The sequence below is a fragment of the Hetaerina americana genome, unplaced genomic scaffold (assembly GCF_022747635.1).
Source record: "Hetaerina americana unplaced genomic scaffold, ioHetAmer1.1.p SCAF_8, whole genome shotgun sequence".
Classification (NCBI taxonomy): Eukaryota; Metazoa; Arthropoda; class Insecta; order Odonata; family Calopterygidae; genus Hetaerina; species Hetaerina americana.
In genome coordinates this window covers 34,426,816-34,448,064 of record NW_027287427.1, presented here as the reverse complement: position 1 = coordinate 34,448,064, position 21,249 = coordinate 34,426,816, and the positions used below count along the sequence as shown (strand labels likewise).

The 21,249-nt window shown below is 41.6% G+C and overlaps 1 long non-coding RNA gene across 1 annotated transcript in view; it reads right to left on the bottom strand.

Moving 5' to 3' along the window:
• The window catches only part of LOC139698025 (uncharacterized), a 152,224-nt gene extending 135,734 nt beyond the window's left edge, over positions 1 to 16,490 (bottom strand). The window contains exon 1 of the long non-coding RNA XR_011702839.1: positions 16,434 to 16,490. This is a non-coding gene — a long non-coding RNA (uncharacterized lncRNA). The remainder of the gene's footprint in view (positions 1 to 16,433) is intronic.
• Positions 16,491 to 21,249: the final 4,759 nt, after the last annotated feature.

The window sequence follows — 21,249 nt, the reverse complement described above, 5'->3', positions numbered from 1 at the left end:
ATACGATTATTGAAACTGAGATTGTTGGGGGGAACTTTGTACAGGGCACCGATTTCATCCTTCTTCTGCAAACTTTACATATCCTCGCACTGCGTCTTCCACCATACTTCTTTTGCTTTATTTGTGGCCCGCCTCAATTTATTGTCTAATTTTTTGTGCTTAAGTTTGCCTAAATCTGTTTACATTTTTCCATTTTCTCCTCTTATCCATCTTTGTAATCATCTCATCCGTGATCCATGGTTTCCTAGTCCTTTTCGCGTTAAGGGTCCCAATAGTGTCTTTTGCGGCTTTAGATAACCCTTTCTTGATACTTTCCCATTTTTCTTCGATAGTACTAAGCTCTTGACTATCTTCCATGATTCTCTCTGCAGCCTGTTGGTACTCCTTCCTTGCCTATCCATTTAATACTTCTACATACCATTTTCTAACCCGCTGTCCCTGACTTATCTTTTTGAAACGGGCGCTACATTTTATGACAACTAAATTATGGTCAGAGGCGGCATCCGCTCCCAGGAAGATGTGCGAATTTATCACACTGTTCCTTAAACTCAAGGAAGAGAAGAAAAGAACTGAGGAAAAGATAGGGCTGGAAACGAAGGGTCGAAGAGGAATGTGGGGAAAGGTTTGCGAGGGGAAGAGTTTGGAGGGGGATTTTTAGAAGTGCGAGGATGATATGGAAGGTGTTGGGGGCGGAGGGGGGATGAAAATATGTTAAGATCGGGGTAATTAATGTCTAATGTTAATACCTGAGCAATTCCAGGGATCCATGAGCCAGATGAATGCCTGCTCCATTGTTTTTAGATTCAATGGAGGGTCAGAGGGTGTGAGGGATTTTGAAGCATTTATCCAAGGGAGTGTTGTGTTCAGAGGCGTGTTTGGGGATTGGGAGCAAACCAATCAGAGAATAATTCTTGAAAAAGGCCACGTGGCTAATGATTCTAATATTGAGGGGTGTGGTACACTGTCCAAAATAAAAGGCAGGGCAAAGTTGGCACTTCAGAAGGTAAACTACATTTCTGGAGGTGCATGAGGGGTTGGGAATTGTTGCGAAAGGGTTTAAAAACGGGTGGGAGAGGGATGGAATTCTGGTTTTCAGAGTAGGACATGTTTTGCATCTAGGTTTATGGCAGAGCATGGGAGTGGTTTTGGGATGTTGCGAGGATTTAAAGAGTGGATTGGTTGCTTTCAAGAAATTTGATGAGTTGGCAAGGCGTTTGAAGGTAACAGAGGGACATTTTGGAAAGAGGTTGGCGGTGCAATTATGGTTTTTGAGGATAGGGGAGAGGTCTTTTAGGATTAATTGCTGATATTCTTGGCCCGGAAAGAATGCAGTGAAAATTGAAAGAGGGTAGGATCCCGAGGTGGAGGAAGGTTTGGGAGTGTAGGCATTCCTGCGGATCCAGTTGTTGGGGAGGAATTCAGGGTAATCTCGTTTGAGGAGGGAATAGTGTAGATTTAAGAGTAAATTATCTAGGGATTCGGGGTAATTGCAGGTTCTGTGTCCTCCTATTGACAGGGGATAAGGAATGGAGAGTTTTGTGAGATATGGGTGGTACTGTTATAATGTAAGTATTGTTTTTTGTAGGTCAGTTTTATTTGTTCAGAAGTGTTTAACATTTTGCCTATTAATGATACGCTTACATCTAGGAAGGTGATTTAATAGGAGAAAACCGTAGAATTCAAGGAGGCAAGGGAACAAAACACTGAGGTCGAAAATGAAAGTTTTCAGGGATTCAGTACCATGCGGCCAAAGAAGGAAAATATCGCCGATATATCTGAGCCACAATAGAGATATTAGGGGTTGTCTTAACAGGATTTTTTTCTCTGCAAGACCAAGAAAGAGGAAGGGCTGAATCTGCTGCCCATGGCACAATCCTTGATTTGCAAGAAGAATTAATCGTTAAAGGAGAAGAAATAACGGGTGAGGATGAACTCGGAAAGGCTAAAGAGAAAATCTGTGCTGGGTATGTGCGGCTCAGGACGTTGGGAGAGGTAGTATTAGAGAGCGGAGAGACCTTCCAAGTGGAGGATGGATGAATAAAGGGATGTGGCATCTATATTGGCCACAGTAATCTCGGTATCTGGGGGGAGGGAGGTTGATTTTAGCCTATCCAGGAAATGGTATGAATCTTTGGTGAATGACGGTAGGGACTATCGGCTGCAGATAGTGGTCTACAAATGCAGAGATTCTTTCCGTTGGGGAGTTACGGGAGGATAAAATCGACCGACCGGGATTCCAAGGCTTATGAATCTTGGGAAGGAAATAGAAATGGGGGTGCGTGGGTGTGGAGGGGAGAAGAGGGAAAAATCTGAAGGAGATAGACCCTCATTTGGCGCGTTGCACGCGAATTCAATTAGTACCTCCTTAAGTGCGGGATTTGGATCTTTTATTATATATATATATATATATATATATATATATATACATACATATACATATTCCAGGAGGTAGAGCGTTGGACTACTGACCGCAGGGTCCCGGGTTCGATCCCCGGGTAAGTCTCTGGGTACCTGCAGCTCCACCCAAGCTATGTGATTTGTCGGGTACCAGATCTACGTGGGAAACCATAACCGGCACAGGGAAAGGAACTGGCCCCTCTACCCTAGTGTGTGAATTTCACACGCCGTCTGGCTTAGTACTGGGTGAACTCTACCATCACCTACCAAACCGACCTTCGGGTTAATTACTGTGTTTATGGCTTGTATATATATGTATATATATATATATATGTATATATATGTATATATATGTATATATATGCATATATATATATATATATATATATATATATATATATATATATATTTTTTTTTTAAGGTAATCTAACGGTTAAGGTAGGTTTTTGGATGGACACAACTACCAAACAAATATTTTATTACTCCTAACAAAACACAAAATCCATCATCCTACTCTATATCAGTTCCCTCTTCATCTCTGAGTACTTCCTTCCTCCCTTCATCCCGTCCAACATCCCTATCCTGTTCCTTCCCTTTCCTCTTTTGCCCAACATTCTACCCTCTATCACAGTCTTCAACATCCCACTGCCGGTCAACACCCCCTTCATCCACTTTTCCTGCCTCCATATGATTGCTCCCAACAAACCCCTCTCTTCGCCCACCATACCAAGTACTTCCTCATTTGTTTTCTTCTCTGTCCATTTCACCTTCTCCATTCTTCTCCAAACCCACATTTCAAAAGCTTCCAGTCTACGTCTATCCTCCTGCTTCAATGACCACGTTTCCGCGCCGTACATAGCTACGCTCCATATCAAAGTTTTTACGAGTCTTTTCTTAACATCCTTACTCAACGTCCCCGTCATTAACTCCTTCCTCCTTGTAAAAGCCTCTTTGCCTAGCGCAATTCTTCTCCTTACGTCCCTACTACTTTGACCGTGTTGGTCCAAAACACTACCGAGACACGTAAACTGTTCTACCTGCTCTATTTTTTGCCCTCCTATTTTAATGTTAAGCTTAGCCTTTTTCTTTCTAGAAAATCGCATAACCTTTGTTTTATTAATATTGATTCTCATCCCATACCTGTCGCACTGAATTTCCAATTCACTCAGCAATGCTTGCAGCCCCTTGGCTGACTGACAAACTAAAGCTTGGTCATCAGCAAACCTAACTGATTTTACGAATCCCCCGCCCACTTTCATTCCTACCTCGAGTTCTTCCCATGCCTCTTTGATCATTTCCTCTGCATACAGGTTGAACAGCAACGGTGATAATGGGCAACCCTGCCTTACACCCCTTCCTAACACTGCCCATCCTGACTCCCCGTTTCCCACCCGCACCTGAGCAGTCTGATACATGTACAGGTTGCGGATTAGCCTCCTTTCCCTCCAATCTATTCCTATTTTCTGCAATATACTCATTAGTTTTTCCCAATTCACTCTATCAAACGCTTTTTCGAAATCTACGAAACAGGCAAATACCTCCTGGTTGTGTTCTATATTCCTCTCGATTAATAATCTCATTACTGCAATGGCATCACGCGTACCTCTCCCCTTCCTAAACCCAAACTGATCATCCCCTAAGTAATCATTTGCCCTACTCTCTATCCTTTTGTTTATGATCCTGAGAACAACTTTAGCTGCGTGGGATATCAAACTAATTATCCTATAGTTCTCACATGACGTGGCCTTTACCTTTTTCGGAATCGGAACTAAAACTGATCTCACAAAGTCTTCCGGCCAGATTCCCTCCTCATAAATGCTACGGATCAGCCCATATAGCCTCTTCCTCCCACATTTTCCTAAGCATTTTAAAAGTTCCACGGGAATGTTATCTACCCCCACGGCCTTATTTAGTTTCATCTCCCTTAATGCCCTTTCTATCTCATTGTCTAGTATGCCTGGACCTAAGCTGTCTTCCTCTACGTCATTTTCTTTTTCAATGTCTAACTTTGTTGGTCTGAGTTCTTTACTATACAGTTCTTCTATATACTCCTTCCATCTCTCTTGGATCTTTCCTGCGTCAACTATTACCTTACCCGCCTTATCTCTAACTGTTAGCATAGCTCTTCCGTTCTTACTTCCCGATAACGATTTAACTTTGCTGTACAGCGCACCGATTTCACCCTTCCTCTGCAGACTTTCCATATCCTCGCACTGCGTCTTCCACCATGCTTCTTTTGCCTTATTTGTTGCCCGCCTCAATTTATTGTTCAATTCTTTGTACTTCATTTTGCCTAATTCTGTATTTATATTCTTCCATTTTCGCCGCTCAGCCATCTTTGTAATCATCTCATCCGTGATCCATGGTTTCCTAGTCCTTTTAGCGTTAACGGTTCCAATAGTGTCTTTCGCGGCTTTAGACAACCCTTTCTTGATCATTTCCCATTTTTCTTCGATAGTTATAAGCCCTTTACCATCCTCCATGATTTTCTCTGCCGCCTGTTTGTATTCCTTCCTTTTCAACCCATTTAATGCTTCTACATTCCATTTTCTAACTCGCCGCCCCTGCCTTATCTTTTTGAACCGTACGCTACATTTCATAACAACTAAATTGTGGTCTGAGTCCGCATCCGCTCCCGGGAAGCTGTGGGAATTTATCACACTGTTCCTAAACCTGTGTCTAACCAGGATATAATCTAGCTGATATCTTCCTGAGTCACCTGGCATTTTCCATGTATACCTGCGTCTTTTGTGGTGTCTAAACCAAGTGTTGGTGATGACTAACCCCTGTCTCCTGCAGAACTCAACTGCTTTCTCCCCGCGGTCATTCCTCGTGCCTAAACCGTAGTCCCCTACCTCATCACCATCTCTTCCTCCGCCTACTGTCGCATTCCAATCCCCCATCACTATCAAATGTTTCCCTGCTGGAACACACGCGATCATGTCCTCTAACTGATCGTATATCCTATCGACCTCTTCTTCCTTATGGTTGCTCGGTGGCATGTATACCTGAATAATAACTATGTTCGTCGGTTCTGCTTTTATCTCCACTAGTAGTATTCTATCCGTTACCTGCTCTATGTTGACTACGCTTCTTCCTACCTCTTCATTTAATACTATGGCAACCCCTCGTTGGCTCTCGTCCCCACCGCTGTATATTATTCTATACTCATCACTCCAGTAATCCCCGCTATCTTTCCATCTCACCTCGCATAGACCTAAAATATCTATATTTCCCCTTTCCATCTCTCGCTTAACATTCTCCAATTTCCCTGCCCTCATCATTGTCCTAACATTCCACGTTCCTATTCTAACTAATTTGGTCTTCTTCTCCTGCGTTTTCTGTCCTGCTGCTGCTGGTTTTCCCTTGCAAGGGTTTCGTGGGATGACGACCGCGGAAGCCTTGCCTCCCCCGCTGCCGGGCACGACACACGGCCGATTGGGCCGAGCCCCGTGGTTGCCAGGACTCAAAATATCTCTATTGTATATATATATATATATATATATATATATATGTATATATATACATATATATATATATTACATATATATATATTACATATGTAAATATATATGTAAATATATATATATATGTATATATATATATATATATACATATATATATATATACATATATATATATCTATATATATTACATATATATATATATATTTACATATATATATATATATATATGTAATATATATATATATGTAATATATATATATATATATATATGTAAATCACTCCTAGTCCCATCCATCTCTTTCCTACTGTTCATTTATTTCTCAAATGAGATCTACTAATAACACACAAGGTTAGATGGATGGCTTGCTGTTATAGAGGTAGATATATAACTTATTATTTTTACCCCGCCATGGAGAAAGGGAAATAAAAGCCTCAGGACAAATGTGAAACACTAAATCGAGCCTGGTATTGGGTGCCGCGACGAAACCATGACTCCTGGATAAAGGGACGAAATGAATTTGGCCCTTGAAATCATTCTACTTTTCCTTTTCAATTTCGTCTGCTAAACAATGACACCATCGTCCCTTGCCCAAAAAGACCGCTGAGGTCATCCTGCGAGGATAGAGTACGAACTCCTGGTAAAAGGATAGACGGTCCAGGAGCTGATCATTGACAAACCTAGGCATTCCTACACTGCCTATCCCCATAGGGGTGAGAGCCGAAAGTCTACTTGCCGAAACCCCACTATGATTCTTCTAATTGAGAAGTTTTATATCAGTGATACGGATTGAACTCCAAACAGAAAATCGGACGTTGACCTTGTAACTCTCGTTTACCTTGGAAATGTATCCTTCAAAGTAAGGATTAAGCGTGTCCATGAACTCCGATACAGCTACCTTTGGGGTTTAGAAGCATATAAAATTCATTACCTTCATAATCGGTCTCGGTACAAGCATACCAATCACGGACTAAACCTTCTCAACCAGTTAATCCGTAAAATCTCCGTGGGTTATACCATAGTCGCTGCAGTGCTTAACACGATCTCCTGAATCTGGTTATTACAAATTAATGGTGAAAAATTTATCAAATGAACATAAATGCAAAGTATATTTCAATATATATTCTAACACTCGAAGTCCGCATAGTTTGAATTTTAAACGTCCCGTACACGCCAAAATGGCTTACTAAAACAAAATGATTCAACCAGCATTATGATTATACCTGGCAACATTCATTAATTAGATGCATTATTACCTCGGGCATACGATTAACAATTTAGTGTGAACATATAAAGAGTATTATTCAAATTTTCATTCCGCTTAATGCAAACAAAGGCACATTTTTGTTTTCAACAGATATATCTAAATTTCGTGTATAAAATAGGGTGAAAACTTAGTCTTAGTCATTCCTATCTTAAGTCAGCCAAAGAATTTTCCAGTTTCTCTATTTCTACTGGATTATTATCATTACCTTCTGTGCCACAAACACCAGCATACTGAAATGGAGGAAAAAATTTCGTTGGGGAGTGACAGAGAAAGAATGCATAAATCATGACACTAACAGTTTCGTAAACACGATACGATTCTCCTCCATAAAATCACATAAGGTTTTTCCAAGTTAGTACTATATACGTGCACGCTACCTGCCACTGTCACGGGCAATCACCGTTGAGGGTGGTCACGGTTAAGACCCCGCCTGCGTTTCGAGGGAAGTAGCCCTAAACAATGCTACTGAGACTCAGAAGTTCAACTGCAGCGTCCATCAACGTATAACGAGCGGCGAATGACGTCTCTCATTTTTCATTGCTGAGAACAACGACTTTTTTCTTCCCGTGTACCTAAATATTCAGCGTTAGTGATGTACTAAATAAATATGATTATTCGTGTTTCGGAGACGTAAGCTGAGCATAGTGGCCGGCGGAGAAAAAGGTATATCCCACCCCCATGTCCCCCCTAGATTGCAGAAAATCTCAGAGATGAAAACATTACATGAACCATTTAAAAATTTCGTCACTGTATTGTTTCATACCATAAATCTTGAATTTTGCTGAAATGTGAAGAAATTTTTAATTTGATACACGGTGCTTGGTAACCTTGACTATCGTAGCGAAACAGGACTGGCAACTGACCTGGCTAATCCCATCTACTCACTTCCTAATTGACGAGCGCAAAAAAGGCGTACCACAAGAAAAGAAATCACATATCAGAGTATATGATTGCTTCTGGTACGTTTCATCTCGTGTAACTCATCGATTTCTTCAGTATGTAAACGTAGCTAATAATATTGTCTCATGCTGTACCAAACGGACTTCTTGGGCGTGCTGATATGGAAAAATATACCTAAATTAGAGGAAATATAAATATCAAACGCGTACTTGATATGGGTGACGAACTAACAGTACACTTATCCCAATTACTTTATGTTACTCTTTAAGCTTTACCGAGTGTCCGAACTCTTAAGCACTAACTCTTGCCAGTGCTGGGAGAGTAACAGGGCTAAAACACACTTAATGCTTATTAACTGCGGAATTATCCGAGACAATGGTCTGGGGGTGAGCTAGCTGAAGTGAAATATGGGCCCCATGAACTCCTTAGCGTTAAACGTATCAGATAATGATTAAGTACCACATCAGAGCGGAAATTTGACCACACTCAGATGAATTATGACTTTTAATTCTGTAAATTAGTGGCTGGAGTTATTGCCTTCTACAAAATTTGACGCATTTACAAGACAATATTAAAAGATTTTCGAGAAAAAATAACTTGCCTCTTTTTCCTTTAATCGTAATGTGTGTTGCGACAACGCTAGATTCTTTTATTTACAATTTTAAAGATGCGAACAAAAGCCCAAAGTTAAGTTATTGAAATAAATCTCAGACAATCCGTTTCTAAACAACTACTTCTCAAATAAGAATCTAGTGTTTTTAAAATGCACCATGAATCCATACGAAGCAAATACAAACGAGTTTTTTAAAAAATGTTCCCGAGGTTTATTGAAAGCTACATCTTCACTTTTATGGTATTAATTCAGTTTCCAGTCCTTGTTTATAGAAAATAAGTACTACTTCCACTCAGTTCCAATAAAAGGATAGTACCCGTGCGAACCCACGGTTCGCTATTGGTCCGCAGCTCACCTGAGTGCTCTCCAGAACGTTGCCCTTCCTGGTCAAGGCTCCCATGTGCCTACCCAAGGTAATACTTCCTCTTGACGATGAGTGCAAACATTTCACGTAAATATCATAGAAACGAAGAAAATGTACACATATATTATATTTAAATTCCTAATTATGAGTCTCATAAACCGAAGAAAATCTTTTAGGCAAGAAAACATTTGACAATAAAAAAAAATGATTGAATTGCACCGGACATAATTAGTTTTTTGGTCTGTTTTCCTATCGTTGCCTAAAAGCCATTTTTCACCAACAAGAAAGAGGACAGCATAAAGGATATTTAACAATTCATTCAGATTCAGTTAGATTATTTGACTATTCATTTAGAATTAACTATTCATTTAGCTAATTAGTAAGAGTAAATATTAATCGGATAACTGTCAGTCTTCTTGAAAATAATTCTAATACGCTCGGCAAATTCATAAGAACTGCGGGAGATGCCACGACAGTAACGGGATCATCCGCTAAGATACGCTCATTAACATTAGTAACTCTTAACCGCACTTCGGTAGCTAACAGAACCCTGATATGACATCACGCAAAACAAGTGTACTTTTATTTTTGTACATAATGCACTTCCCTCAGAGTATTTTGCGTTATCTTTAATTACTATAAATAATTCAAAGCTAACGGAAAATAAGAGGGCGGGTGTTGATTTTATTGGGCTAACTGAAAAATAGCAGTGGAGGTTGAAGGATTAGGCAATGATATTCCTTAACTATACTTTCCAGGGGTGCTTTCAAATACTAACCGATGAAAATGAAACACAAAGATCTTTACAAGATAGAAACAGTAATAGGTAACTCATTATCTGAATTAATTTCGGAAACCATTCAATAGAAATGACTTCTACGATTTTAGGAGTAACATGAACGTACACGAGGTGTCGTATCATTTCCGCTCAATTCTTTCCCGGGAAGCGCATAACGCCAAAATCCCATCCTCCGGACGAGATGGCGTAATGTAAGGACGATCTCCCACCGTTGGCCACCTGCCCGGCGTCCTCGAGCCACCGTCGGCTGTCTCGTATCCCCCGGGTGGCAGATGGGGTTCGACGGGTCGTCCCGACGGAGGCAGAGGTGAAATGCATAGACGTGGGCCATAGGAGACGGGAGGAAGAGGAGTGAGTGCGCTCCGCAAAAAAATAAACCACGCTCGACTCTCTCCCTCGGTCCGCGGAGAAAACTCCCTCCTCCCTCTTTTGTGCTCGTCCGCCCGCGAGAGCGTCGGCACTTCCCGGCCGCCCTGAACAATTGCCAGGGCCCGTTCGACAAAAAGGGGAGCACTCACTTCCCGTCGCCAAGTAAACTCGCACACGTCGACTTCATCCTACTCCGCTTCCCTCGAGAGGGTGTGGACGAAATAGTGTGGTTTGAGAGACGTGAAATAGGGTGAAATGGGTGGACGGGGGAGGAGGAAAAGTATACTACACAAGGAATGCTCTCTTCACACACACAGTCCGAGTTCACACACACACGACAGCTCGACATCTATGAGTGAGAGAAAAGTAGATGAGAAGGAGAAGCGACGAGTGGAGGGGGAGGAGGGGTCTGTCGGCGCGAGTGCTTGAATTAGCTCCGCCCGAAAACCGATGGGTTCCGTTCGAATGAGGCTTTAAGTGAGCGGGAGGACGAGGAAGGGTTGCCCCGGAGGTGGATCGGTGAGAGGCCGCCAAGGCGCGAGAGGGGAATTCGGGGCCCGAGCGTTGGGGAGGGGTGGATGGGAACCGATTTGATGGGCGCTGTAGAGAGGGTGGGAGGTGTAGAGTGGAGTACGGGGGGAAGGGGGGAGAGGGTATAGGGTAATTATTCCCTTGAGAATCAGGATAGAGCGGTGATGGGGCGCACAAAGGATGAATCCACTCGTTGGGTTTGTCGCTTTCTGTGAAGCGGCGGCAATTTGCCACGCATGGACACCGAGGGCAAGTCCCTTTTGTCCGCGAAGGGCGATTCGGTAAACATCGGCGGGAGATGATCTAGTTAACGGACCCTCCCGGACTGTGGGCGTTTTGCGTGCGCGGTAGTCCTTCAACCCCCATCACTCCCTTATATTAGAGCGGGGGCGAATTTCAGGAGGATGAAACCGTCTGTACTTCCCCGTGTTCAAGATTCCAGCATACCACTCAAGGTCTTCCGATATTTGTTAAGAAACATAAAATGTGGAACAATACGTTTCCGGAGATTTTTACGCACTAGAGCGCATTGAGACGAGCTAGTTAAGAAAATTTCAACTGAGTTGCGCAGAAGGGTCAGGGGTAACAGTTTCCTCCACCGCCACCATACTCCCACCGGCGACAATCACAAACAAAATATTTACACCTCAAAGAATTATAATCACAGACGTCCGCCCTAAATATGGCATGTGTCTTCTAATATTCTTTCGCTATTGTTTTTTTTCTTTATTAGTATACTTAATTCTTTCAATTTACACCCTTTAACCTTATTTTATTTACAAATGAAAATTCAAATTTACTTTAATTGGAAAACATTTTTAGAGAGATTGTTTGCTTCGTGAAAAAATGTTATAGATATTACCAGTTCACCCTGACACAGTTTCCTGTTGTGGCTTGGATATATAGTGTCAATAAATTAACTGTGCGATGAATAAAATTGCATTACTGTTAATAATTTAACAAAAATTAATTTAAAATAAAATTTAAATATTAGCATTGAGTAACCGAGAGGTCGTGGTTCTTTTATTTCATTATTTACGTTATCTATTGTCAGGGATGAGATGCAGATTAAGGATGACCGATGAAATGTGTACTACGTTTACGTTGTGCACCACTACGTTCTTAGACTCCTCATTGATTCTAACAATCTTCAGGAATACACATGATAACAGAGCAACGCCATCAGATCACCTGAGTACTCCTATTTCAAGAGATTGTTGCACCAGAACATATGGCAGACCATCTTTAACTCATGAAGTAGAAGATCTACAACATTTTGCAATAATTTAGACACGTAATCAAACATTTTTCTTTCGCACAAAAATTCTCTACTTCATGAATCAAGGAAAATCTAAAATGGATTTTAGTTGCTTACCAAGACTTTCGATCGCCAAAACGCAGCTCAGCGATGTTTGTCCATCCTTGCCTCCATGGAGTTCTTGGCATATATAATTTTATAGCAAGCACAAGGTTAACCGACGTAATGATACTACCCTGGGCAAAAACGTCTTTAAAATGCACACCTGTAGTAGCCTGTCATTTTAGGGGTGTCGACGTTCGATGAAGACGGAAAGGTCATAATTATTCTAGATGAAAAACGCTAATAGTAAGTAGACCATAGAAAAAAGAAGCGGGAAGAGAGATCTTTCAGAATACGTTTAGGAACTAGTGGTGAATAAGGAGGAATATGAGGTCGCAGTCAGCCATTACTCGGATAGAAAGAGAAATATTTTCAAGAAAAGATTTGCAGGAAAAAAAATGCTTAGGACCTTTGCAGTAAACAGTTACGATACATGCAAGCACGAATAATTTACAATTCATCTCCTCCAAATTTGTTTTTATTAAAAAAAGTGTTGTCTTTGGTCATACTGGGTACTTGGCCTGCCGGTGTGAGTAAGCGTTAAATTACCTAATCTTAAGGCAAGAATGAGCACTCTTCAAGGCCGAGTTAAGAAGCGATACACATTACACCTGCAAAAAGAAATAATGAAACTCTTCAGAAGTGAATGCACAACGCCCAGCGGTGACTATAAAGTCAATTTAACGCCATTGTCCAATCACAATGAAATTCCGCAGAGTATCAGTTTTTAAAGTTGTCCTAATTACTAATACTCTAATTTTATAGCACGAATGCTTCTCGGAATAAAATCATCAACGAGAAATAGGAAGAGTACATTTTCTCAAATTTCGTCGGTAAATGGAGAGGAATGCAAAAGTAAAATTAAACGGATACTTCCGTTTTTAAAATATCCGAGGGATAAACTAATGTTGCCAAAATAACACGTAGTTAAAGCCGAGTTACTTCATTTAATTATTGACCGATCATTGCGCCACAATAATAACATTTATTTGTTTTTCAGCCTATAACATACTTTTCTGCTAAGTAGTTATATATCCTCCCATAGTGTAACTGTAATACTGGAATGCGTCCTGAATTTAGCATCTACGCCATAACCAATCGTCCGCCAACGCTATGTGCGAAAAGGGTATCTGAAAAAAAAGCATTAATCGGTAAATGGGCCCTCGTATAAGTGTTGCAAATACCGATTACCCTCTCCGATAACAATTTTCGTAATCAATGTTTTGCTGTAGCTTTGAATTTTTAAAGGAAAAAATAAGCTACTTTATAAGCTCTGGAATAAATTTCCTTAATTCTATCACCGTTGCCAATGCTCTGAGATAGTGAGGGTTTCCCTTAATCCAGAATTCGCAATTCGAGTCGAAAGCACCAATTCTCTCTTAGTGCTATACTCTCTTGGTGCCAAGAGGGAGTCCTAACATACGCGTTTCCATAAACCCGGTCCTACACTTCGCACCCTTCCGTAACTATTTTCCAGCGGATCCTCTGGAACTCAATATAATTTTAACTAACATCCTTTCCTTAGCACACATAATATTTTCTGCATTTTCCAAACATGGTATTCACAAGTCGGAAGTATAACCCATCCTTTTTGTTAAACTTTTCTGAATGGAGGACCCACACTTTTATCCGAATATGTTTCCCCATTAAGGGTTTAATGTAGCAGCATTGTACAAATTTAGACGTGTGCCAAGTTCATTTTGAGCTAGTCTGTTTCACTTATAATATCCAGTTTCCCATTTTTGCTCCATGATTTATTTAGGAATGCAACGAGATATATTTTAACGGATGTTGAAAATCGAGAAAAAATTTTAAGAATGCTCCCTAATATTTAAAAACAACATTAATTTAACCACACCTTTGTAAATAATTTGAGATAAAATACACCCCAAAAGCCTCTAAGCGAGTCAATTTGTAAGATTTTTGCTTAGAAAGGATAAGGCACGCAAAACAAGTTTAACGAAACAAAATGAAAATTATTAAAATGAGAGCAAAATTATTCTGCGAAACAAAAAATACTTGAACAACTGAATCATATTTTTACTCACCAATTGGGTCACGTTCGAGAAAAATTAATAATGTCTTTCATCTAGAGTGCTCTCATTAATTCCAATATTTTACAATACAGATACTAATCGTTTATTTGGTGGAATAACAAATTGAAAATATAAGGTTTACTCTATGATAAAATAAATACATAATATAAAAAATAATTTTTCTCACGGACACTAACAGCTGTGAATGTGAAACAAATACTATATAGCAATTAAAGTAAAACGTCAGAGAAGTAGGTTACTCAAAGTTCGGGCCACAGGGTAACCGAGTTTCCACCTAACCTTCAGAATAATGCTCACCTTATAAGCCTTTTATCTTAAATGGGACGGTCGATAGTAGCAATGGCGTTAACCACACTAAAATCAGTCTTTATCGGGGCGATTTCGAACAGCCACCCGTCACAAATATAGATTCCAGCAATTAAAGAAGATTAGTTTTTCTTCACTCCCCTCTGAAAAAAACACAATTACCGTCAAGGGTTTGATAGAATGAAAAAATCGAGGAAGAAAGAATTAACACTGATGCAAAAGTCGGAGTTGCCTCAAGTAGGCCGGAGTTGCCTTTGCAAGTGCGGTACCTTCTGCCGCAGAACGGGCATATGACCTTAGGAAGGAAGACCGAAAAGACTTGACTCTGTAATTAGAACCGAAACCTTGGTCGTGATGGATTACGATATTTTTTACAAATATTATGCATAAACTCTGGTAACAATTTATTGTACATTTATATTTGTTTATGCATCATATCACAATTGCTGCAATGTCGGGGGCAGTAGCGGCGGCATGCCCACAGGCTTGGGCGGGTGGACCTTCATAACTGTTCAGTACTTCACCATGGTATGACGCCACTTTTTCTGCATCAATACTTCCCTATATTTCCAAATAACTGCGGAAATACCTCCAGTTCTTTGAACACTTCATTTTCTGTCCTAATGTTATTACCTAATCCAAATGTTGAAACCATAGCATCATAATATTGACAAATAATCGATTTTTGAAATTGAGTCATATTAAGTGAATATGTTTGGAATTATTTTAGGTTCCGAGTCTACCATCGAGTGAATATTCAACAATATTTTAAACGCAAGAAGTATTTCAACCAAAAAATATTGACCGCTGGTCGTAATCTAAAGCAACGGCTTTACCACCGAAAATACTTCGCTAAGAGAATTTTAGGCCGTACTTTTATGTTTTTCATACTTATTTTTCCATCATTGATTAAAATAAAAAAAACTAAAATAATGAAATGTGATAGTTATGCTTTATTCCATTACAGACTAGCCATCCCAAAAAACTGCGAAATCTCCACGTCGTTGCAGACAAACGCTTTAAAATTATGAATTTCAATGTTATTTATCCTTGTAGGAGGATTTCAATCGAAATGGATTCTGATTTTTTTTTCTACCACATACATTTGTGACCAGTTGACCTCAAATAGTGCGTGGTATTTGAGGTTAATAACATGGATGACCTTATGCCTAACGAGAATTCATTAGGTGAGGAATCAGAATGTGTTTACTCATCAAATGGAAATCAATAAATTGGACATATGAGTGTGGGTGGATGATTAGGGTCCTTCGGCGTCTATTTGGACGTTGGCTTGAACGAAAGGGGGATTTCTGCAGGTACATATATTCATAAATCAACCGATAGTACATGAGGAAAGCATAATAGAGATGCAATCGCAGTTAGTGGGGGAGGGGAATATCCATCGGCGACGGGGTTATGCGTCAAAATCCTGCTGCATCGTTTAAATGCTTCGCTCGTCGCCGAAGCGCAATGTCGTATTCGTAGAATGTCGCGGAGAGTAAAACTTCTCTAGTTAGCGTGTTGAGCGACACATATAACATTCAATTAATCACTCCGAGGTGGGTTGTGGTACGGCCATAAAAACTATTGAATATTTTCAAAACTCTCCTTAGCAATCAATATAAGCACGATTAGTTCCACACAATTCACCTACCTATATTCTCAACCCACTTCGTGCAACCTCTTCCCGCTCTTCTTCCTTTTAAGAAATATCCTCCCATAAAATATGAATTTCAAAATCTCATCGATTCTATACCTCTTCTCTATCCACTTTTTTGTCTTCTCTTGAGTCTTCCCCACCCACATACTTCCTTTCCTTCACACATAATGTTCATTTTTACCATTCTTTTTCATACCCACACTTCAAAAGCCTACGTCTACACTCACTCTTTTCCTTGTTCCATAAAATTCCGTTGAGTTTTCCTTCACCAAAGTTAGTGAACCATCATTCGTCAAGGGTAACTCATTTTGGTCAATCGGCGTGTAAAAGATTTGCTGTACTCACGTTCAGCGTGCTGTGGGCGCCGAGGGTATTCCGACGGCTGCAATGGGTTTTCTCCAGCTTCTTCTCATTCGCGTGTAAGTGCGGGAACAATTTCCCACCTCGGAATCGTATCTTCCGTATTGACGTCAAAAAGAGCGGTGTAAAACTGACGTCATCAAGTCGTCTCCTCGGAAATAACCTTTTTTTATTGAAGAGGGAACTTCCACTAAGCAACAGTCTCCTCTTTCCTCACTTGAAGTTCGAAAAACTCTCCCGGCACTGCTGTGAAAGGAAGGAATGAACGAACTTTAAGACGAAGTTTACACGATCAACTCTCGCCTTTTTCTTTACAAACCGACGACGACGGTCGGGAACGGGAAGTCACGAATAATCACGCTCCTTTACGGCGAATTATCCGTTCACGACCGATCGGGAAGCCAGTATGGCGCACTTCCACTATCTTAACACACCAGTTCGGGAAGCACTCGGAAAGAAGTAGTGACACCACGGGAAAAACAACAAAACACTTAATGGAAGGTAGAAAAGGGCGTGGAACTTATTCCTCGATGAAACAAATATAAGGGGCAACACAAGCGGAAATAAAAAAAACTCACTGAAACTCAAAAATACTCGCAAGGCCGTCACCGCCGACAATCCCGACTCGAACGTGGAAAATCACTCGGGGGAGTAAGCCACCAAGGCGAGCGAAGGACAACTGATCGGGACACGAACGTTCTCCTTAGCGACGTTCGTTTTTTACCGTCTATCGGCTGAGTCGTTGGTCGGTTTGACGGCCAAAGGGAGTCGAAAACTCACTCGCAGCACGCTGACCGCTTCAGTCTCCTTTGGAGGGGAAAACACAGGAGGGATACACAGGGGTCGCCTGCGTGTTTTTGGGAGGAAAAGAAGCCAATAGGTGCAGGTAAACTGGGAGGGAAAACGACCAGTGGGGGGGGGGTAAAAATAGGGGGGGAATTCACAAACGCGGGAAGGCAAAAGTTCGCCTCTAAGAGTCCTGCCGGCAAACTCCTTCGCACCCCGCCGCTAGAGCAGGAAACCCTCACGAATCGAAGTCTTATCCCCGGCGGGAAAAAACTCACGACTCCCAAGGAAACACCGGTTCCGATCTAGGTGAACGGAATGGAGTTTAACTGTGGGGGAGATTTAGGGGTGGCTTGGATCTTCAAAAACAGTGAAACGGAGAAGCAGCGAGTTGACGCGTGCTTTCTATTCAATTCCTCGACCGCCGTCAGAACCCGAGGGCCGTGTCGTCGTTCGCACTCATCCAGTAGGTTTGCGAGGCGCGGAGCCGACAGCGGATTGGAGGACAAGGAGGCCCGTACACACGCACGGACTACGACGTCGTTCCGTCCGTCGGTCGGTCGGCTTCGGCGCGTCGCGGCGCGGAGGAAACGGGGAATATGTGTGAGAAAGAGAGGGCGATCGCGCAGAGCCCTGGCGGTGGCAGGCAGCAACAAGCGGCAGGCGGCAAGGACCGGCTCAAAATGCGCTCTGGTTCATGGGAGGGTGTGCTGCGCGGCGAGAAGAGGGGAAGGGAGGAGTGGGGGAGAGGGAGAGGGAGAGAGAGAGAGCGAGAGAGAGGAGAAAGAGAGGGAGGGGGGCGGAAAGGGAATGGGGAACAGCGGGAGGGTATTTTAGAAGGAAAGACGGAGGGGTAACCGTCGGCTGGGAGTTGTAGAGGGGGAGCGAGAGAGTCTGAATAGGGAACTACGGCGGATACAGGGGGGAGTCAGGGGAAGGAATAGGCTGTGGTGGTTTTGGTGGGTATAAGGTCGAAAGAAAGCATGGGACGGGTTTCGTCTCTCCACCCTTCAGCAACCATTTTCATCCTTCCACCCCTTCCGTCTCTCCACCTTCCAAACATCCCATCGGTCAATCGTACACACCACCAAGTTTTCCCTCCAACCCATCTCCCATTTCGTCCCTCCCCCTCTTTACTCCTATTCTTCGTCCTTTTACGCGTCCTTTACTTTCAATGTCCCCGTGGGTGGGAGAGGGGACGGAGTTTAGGTCCCCTTCACCTTCCACTTCTCCTCTTCCCTACTACCCCCTCGTCTGTTCTCTCTCTCTCTCTCACACACACACACACACAATCACCGCGTGGGAGGAAGCGAGAGTAAATGGGGGAGAGGTAGTTCAGTGGTCCGTAGTCAACATGGGAGAGAGACCTAAGAGGAAGAGAAGTGGTCACATGGAGGATAGTACACACATACCTCCGTCGCTGAAACTCAGTGGACTGGACCGCGGTCTCTAAGTAAGTTATGAAGAGTAATACAGGGAAGCAAATTCCCGATCCCCCACGCTCAACTCGGTCAAATGCCCTTCTAAAAACGGCAAATTCTGTATGGAGCGTTAAAAGCAAGGGCTGTTTGATCCCGAGGGACAATTTTGGAAGGGGTTTAGCTCGAAAGGAGGGGAGAAGTGCTGAGTGTGGACAGCCGAGGCCAATGACCGATTGAGCTTCAGAAGATAAACAAATGAAGTCAGCGACGGCGAAAACAATGGAAGGAGGGGAAAAAGATAGTGGCGCCGGATTTCAAAGAAGGTCGAAGGCGAGCGCTGTAAGGCAGCAGAGTTTGAATTTGCAAAGCTCCATACGCTATCCTTTTCCATGCACAGTTGAAGGCGAAAGGGAGAATAAAGGCATTTCGTCATAGATTGCGTGAGAGAAGTTAGGTAAGCGGTGTCGAGGAAGGATCAGAATAGGCTTTTTAGGCAGTATGACAGGAGGCAAACGTAAAAGTTGCGAAGAGCTGAAGGGGTAAATTACTATACTCGTAGGTAAACTACCGGTTAAGGTAGGTTTTGGATGGACATAGACACTAAATAATTCTCTTTCCTCTCCTTAAAAAACAAAACCCTACATCCTACTCCGAATACTTACTTCCTCCCTTCATTGAAGAGGTAAATAATACAGGACAAAGTAGGGGAAGTTCTTGCGATAATTAAGAAGTAATAGGCGTTGGGGACCGTCAAGAACTTACCTTTGACAGGTAGAGTTTTTTTAAATAAAGAAATATCTAGTAAATTACTTAAAAATTTCACTCGAAAGAACCTTCCAGGTGATTTTTTGAATGAAGGAGTCAACAAAATATAAATCTAAAAAAAATGCAGCGATGACAGAGAAAATGAGATTTGCATTTCTCGTTTTACTGTGGCACCAAGTGCCTTCTGATTAAATTTTGTTGTCTCAGGCGACACTTTGTGGAATTTGCATAACATATTGAAATGTAATGAAATAATTGACTATGTAATTCCACACACTTGTGTGTGGAATTACATACAAAGTGTGTGGAATTACAAAGTCAGTTATTTCATTACATTTCAATATGCCTTCTGATTGGTCCGAAAAATGTTTAACGCTTTTTCGTCTCCAAATCACGGTCCTTTTTTTATTTTTTTTGAAAATTTCAATTTAAGTTTCCACGCGCTAGTGAGTTGGTAACCGGAATCCCTATTGAAATCATTGTTTGGAGCCGGATCTCAATGGCCTCCTTTGTCAGTCATTCTCAATAACTCTGCTCGTGGCTAAGTAATTTTGCCTCGTCCCATACTAGGCCAGGGCACGACTAATACTGTTCTCTACGCCTGCCTTAAGACGGTTGTCCCGATCTGAGGCGCTTCCAATGTTCCTTCAGTCTAATTTCAACGGTTTGGCCTGTCTCACCGATGATCTGTGAGCTTCGCCGGACTCACAGGGGATTTGATAGACCTCCGGTGTTTTAAGACCGATTCGATCTATTGCTTAACTATCTGGTTAATTTTTGCAGGTAATGCTAGTACCGTGTCGACTTAGTGCTGTTTGAGGATTCTAGGGATTTTCCTTAAATGCAGGAGATAATCGTAAGATAGGCTCTGGCAATCGGCTTGCTATCCTACGTATTTTGTATAACTTCTCCTCAGCTCAATCGGCTTTTTTAATGGCGGCTTGATCCGAAGATGAATGACCCAACCCGGGTGTAAACACACACTTTAAATTGCCTCAAATGTTTTACTTTAAATGCTTCGTGTACATAATGCTGGCTGTTATTTGGAAAGTTTATATTAAAGCGATGACTGATTATAGAGAAGTAATAAATTTAAGTGTAGTGTAAAGAAATAGGTCCTGTATTTAAATGAAGGATGAGGTGCAATTATAATAGGTAAATTAGGAAATGTCGAGGTAATCCTTTCCCCCATTGACCAAACTGACATTTCTCATCACACCTACTGCGGTAGGTACGCATGGCCAGGCAATGCTATGGGATGAGAGGTGCAATTAAATGCTTTATTTATGAATAGTTAGCTTTTTAATCATCTGGGGGAAGCAATGATGGAAAACTTTATCACCTAAAAATATATATTTGAAGAGAGAAGCCTGATATTACCTGGGCTACCCCCACAATTTACGGGTGAACAAGTTGCATGTAAATTGTTGTCAGTCAGTGTAAGCCAATATTTGTCATTCCCCTTACATTCTCTGTATATTCAAGTTTGCGCCAGGTTTCATCGTGAAAAAAAAGTTAAAAGCAAAAACGTTTCCTGGATTACTATAAATGATAAAATTAAACTTCAATCCACTCTAAGAATCTTAAGCAAATTTTGTATGACAAATCAAACATCCGGTTACCAGAATACTGAGACTACTGCAATGAGAATACGGAGACAAATCAAATAGAAGTGAGGTTCATGACAGATAGCTCCAAAAATCAAACGTACTACTCTACCAGAAAGGATAGACAGAGCTGTAGGTGTGTGAATACATTAATTATTCTGGGAAGATATTTTTGACTTTCATCAGGTCTTGTATATCCTCGATTCCAAGCACTACCCAGTA